Below are 4,386 nucleotides of genomic sequence, written 5' to 3' on the forward strand. Positions count from 1 at the left end.
AACATTTCCATACGCCTGTGTGCATGAGACCTAAACCACCCCAATAGGCGAGAGCCAAAAAAGGGACAAATAGCAGCTTGACTAATGCTACTGAAATAACAAGCAGTGAACCATTATCAGTGGCAGATAATCAACAAACAGATGGATCAAAGGGCTTCCTATGGAGCTAACTATACAAATAGAGTGCAGTAACATCTAGATTTATTTCACAGGGCCGCACTAGGGTTCAATGGTCAAAGATGCTATTGCATGCTACTTGTTTAGCTTTTTTTTCATAGGCAGCCAATTGTTGCATTTGTTTTAGCAGTCAGTTAGTACTTCTAGAAATGATCTAGTGATCTGAACATCTAAATATCTTCTGCGTAGCTCTAGCCTATTGAAGTACCTTCCTGCAAATAGTCGAAGTGCATGTCTTGGCAATATATGCACAGTTCCCCATGTTTCGGCTCTTTAAAAGCGCTGCCTGTACAGAAAAAAAATACGTGGCGGGCCTTGTCAGAAATCCAGTGAGCTCCGAAAATGAACTAAAAATTCAGCCTCAGCTGAGCACTCAATCATTCCAATCAGTTGGACTACAGAACACCTCCCTCGTATGGTATAGAGATTGGGGGGGGGGTTATGTAGACCAGCGGTGGCGATCTCTCAGTGGCAAGACTGCCTGCATAGCTCTGGTCTTACTTCTAACATGCATGCGATTCCCAGGCAGCTTTGCTTTATACCTCCCAAGCAAGAAGTGTGCACTTTAAACAGCAACTGCATCTCCCATATCTCCAACTTGACTGATTCTCTTTTTTAAAAATGAATGGGCGGAGCCACTTTACTATAGGCCTGCCATGTGTTAAAAAAAAAAAAAAAAAAAACTTTCCAAAAATGTATGCTACAGCTTCTTTTTCACGACCTCTTTCAAATGGAGAGGTATTTCAAAGGGAACAGGTCCTCTTTAAACCGGTGAGCACATTTTTTTTGGGGGGGGGAGGGGGGAGTTTTGTGGCCACGTTCCAGAATGGACATGCAGCAAGAGGTTTCATATTGCATGTAACAATGAAGCAGATTACCGTACGTTGTGTGAAAGTTGGACTGTGTATAACACAATGTTTCCTTTGTAGCACTGAATCTTGAATTTACCAATGCACTGCAGCGTGTGTCAATGTATGTTTCTTTTTTCTTTTTTTGTGTTATGTGCTATGAAGCATCCAGATCCCTGCTGAATCTATGAACAATGAACATTCAAAATGATGGGTTGCTCATAAAAAGGAAAAATGGTGTATGGTTCTCTAAACAAAAACAAAAAAAAAAAAGGAGCTTGCACCGCGGGGGCGGTGCTTGTACCATGCCCATGAACCCAATCATAGCAGCTGTGACACTGCCCCATATGGGGGGAAGCCAAAGAAGTGAGAGCCTCTAAAGCCATTATTTGTACATTTTATTTTAGCAAAAGCAATAAATGTGTATATATGTACAAGTTTTTGATTTATAGGCTTTGCTGGTCTAGAAAAAAAAAAACAAACAAAAAAAACAAAACCCCACCCCTGAGGTTCCCTGAATTGTTATTACCCTGCTGCCCTTCCTAGAAACCCATGCTGATTATTCCGTTCTGAAATTTCCTAATTTATGTTTAAATTAAAACTGAACCTGATGCACGTTGTGTTCCTTTTAAATTTTTATTGCTCGTTATTTTTATTGTTTTTTTTATTTTATTTTTAAAGTTTTATTTACTGAGATCAAGTAAACTGCAGTAACCCATATCAACCAATCAGAAATCTTCTTTCATTGATTGTGGTTCTTTAATAATTAGTACAATCCAGTTGATATAAATAACTTTCCTGGCACCAGCATGGAAGCCAATAACCACATGGATTGGTGCCAAGAGAGGAAAAGTTGATACAATTTTCTCTTTCCCTGGCAGCAGTACATGTGGTAGTTCAGTGCGCTGCCATGAATTGGCACCAGGAAAGGAAAATTACGATAAGAATAAAATTTTCTGTTTATAACTAGTTGCATTTAAAGGGTTAGTTCAGCTATTCACAACCCCCCCCCCCCCCCGAATCCCACCCTGGGGTCCCCGCTGTACTGACCTCGGTGGGTGATGAGCTGTCACTGCCCCCCTTAGTTGGTGCAATGCCGTAGCTGTTCCATGCAGTTGGTGTAGTGTGGTCCAGAAATTTGAAATCCCTGCTCTTCTCCGGCATGGGTGCTTAACCTGTGCCCCCCCCCCCCAGCTGTTGTGGAACTACAAGTCCCATGAGGCATTTTAAGGCTGACAAGTACAAGCTAGACTCCCAAAGGCAGAGGCATGATGGGAGTTGGAAATTCGCAACAGCTGGGGGGGGGGGGGCACAAGTTGAGCACCCATGCCTTAGGGCTTCCAGGACAGATCAGAGTGATTCTGATTGGTCAGCGCTGGCACAGAGCATCTCTCTGATCCGTTCTGGAAGTGCTGCAGAAAGAAGAAGTGGATACAGTATATGAAATCCTCAGACCACTGCACTGGCTGCATGGGCACTGCACAGGTTTGGGGATGTTGGGGGTGGGGTGTTAGTTTTGGGTTGGTTGGTGAGGGGGTGATTAAGGTTGGGTTGGCGGTAGGGTTGGGGATGTTGGGTTGGTTGGTGAGGTGGATAATTAAGGTTGAGTTGGGGGTAGGGTTGGTGATGTTGGGGGGGAGGTTAATGTTGGGTTGGTTGGTGAGGTGGATGATTAAGGTTGGGTTGGGGATGTTGGAGGGGGAGTTAGTGTTGGGTTGGTTGGTGAGGTGGGTGATTAAGGTTGGGTTGGGGGTAGATGGGGGGTAGGGTTGGGTTGGTTGGTGAGCTGGGTGATTAAGGTTGGGTTGGGGATGTTGGGGGGGCGGTGTTAGTGTTGGGTTGGTTGGTGAGGTGGGTGATTAAGGTTGGGGGTAGGGTTGGGGGGGGTGTTAATGTTGGGTTGGCTAGTGAGGTGGATGATTAAGGTTGGGTTGGGGGTAGGGTTGGGGAGGTGTTAGTGTTGGGTTGGTTGGTGAGGTGGATGGTTAAGGTTGGGTTGGGGATGTTGCGGGGGGTTAGTGTTGGGTTGGTTGGTGAGGTGGGTGATTAAGGTTGGGTTGGGGGTAGGGTTGGGGATGTTGGGGGGGCGGTGTTAGTGTTGGGTTGGTTGGTGAGGTGGGTGATTAAGGTTGGGTTGGGGATGTTGGGGGGGGGTTAATGTTGGGTTGGTTGGTGAGGTGGATGATTAAGGTTGGGTTGGGGGTAGGGTTGGGGGGTTGTTAGTGTTGGGTTGGTTGGGGAGGTGGATGGTTAAGGTTGGGTTAGGGATGTTGGAGGGAGAGTTAGTGTTGGGTTGGTTGGTGAGGTGGGTGATTAAGGTTGGGTTGGGGGTAGATGGGGGGGTAGGGTTGGGTTGGTTGGTGAGCTGGGTGATTAAGGTTGGGTTGGGGGTAGGGTTGGGGGGGGGTGTTAGTGTTGGGTTGGTTGGTGAGGTGGATGATTAAGGTTAGTCTGGGGGTAGGGTGGGGATGTTGGGGGGGGGGGTTAATGTTGGGTTGGTTGGTGAGGTGGGTGATTAAGGTTGGGTGTAGATGGGGGAAAGGGTTGGGGATATTGGGGGGGTTAGTGTTGGGTTGGTTGGTGAGGTGGGTGATTAAGGTTGGGTTTAGATGGGGGGGGTAGGGTGGTTGACAAGGATGGGTGGGGTGAGGTGGGGGGGAAGGGGTAGGTTGGGTTGGTGGGGGGGGGGAAGGGGTAGGTTGGGTTGGTGGGGGGGGGGGGGGGTTGAAGGTTGTTCACCTTTTTTTTTTCTAGAAAGGTGGACTAACCCTTCAAATACCTAACTGTTATTTGTTATCGGTCTATAGTGATCCCTTTGTATAACAGTGCTCAGACTGGGAAAGGAAGGGGCAGGACTAGCAGCCAATCAGGTATGTTGCCAGCCACCCGCGATCGTTCCCCAGAGGGGAAAGAATGCCGATCTGCTTATGTAAACAAGGCAGATTGCTGTTCTGACAGGGAAGAAGATGAAGATCTTGTGTTTCTGCTAAGCAAGAACACCGATCTCTGCCTTCCTCCAGTCACAGCAACCCCCACACAGTTAGAAAGCACTCCCCTAGGAGCACATTTAGCCCACTGATCGCCGCCATTACCAGTAAAAAAAAAAAAAAATCCACAAAAATATCCCCTATTTTGTAGACGTTATAACTTTTGCGCAAACCAATCAATATACACTTATTTTTTTACCAAAAATATGTACCAGAATACATATTGGCCTAAATTGATGAAGAAATTTGATTTTTTTTTTACATTTTTTTATAGGGAATGTTTTATAGCAAAAAAAGTAAAAAAAAAAAATTCATTTTTTTTTTCGAAATTGCCGCTTTTTTGTTTATAGCTCAAAAAATATATAAAATAGTAG

This window comes from Aquarana catesbeiana, linkage group LG11, assembly GCF_042186555.1.
Source record: "Aquarana catesbeiana isolate 2022-GZ linkage group LG11, ASM4218655v1, whole genome shotgun sequence".
NCBI lineage: Eukaryota > Metazoa > Chordata > Amphibia > Anura > Ranidae > Aquarana > Aquarana catesbeiana.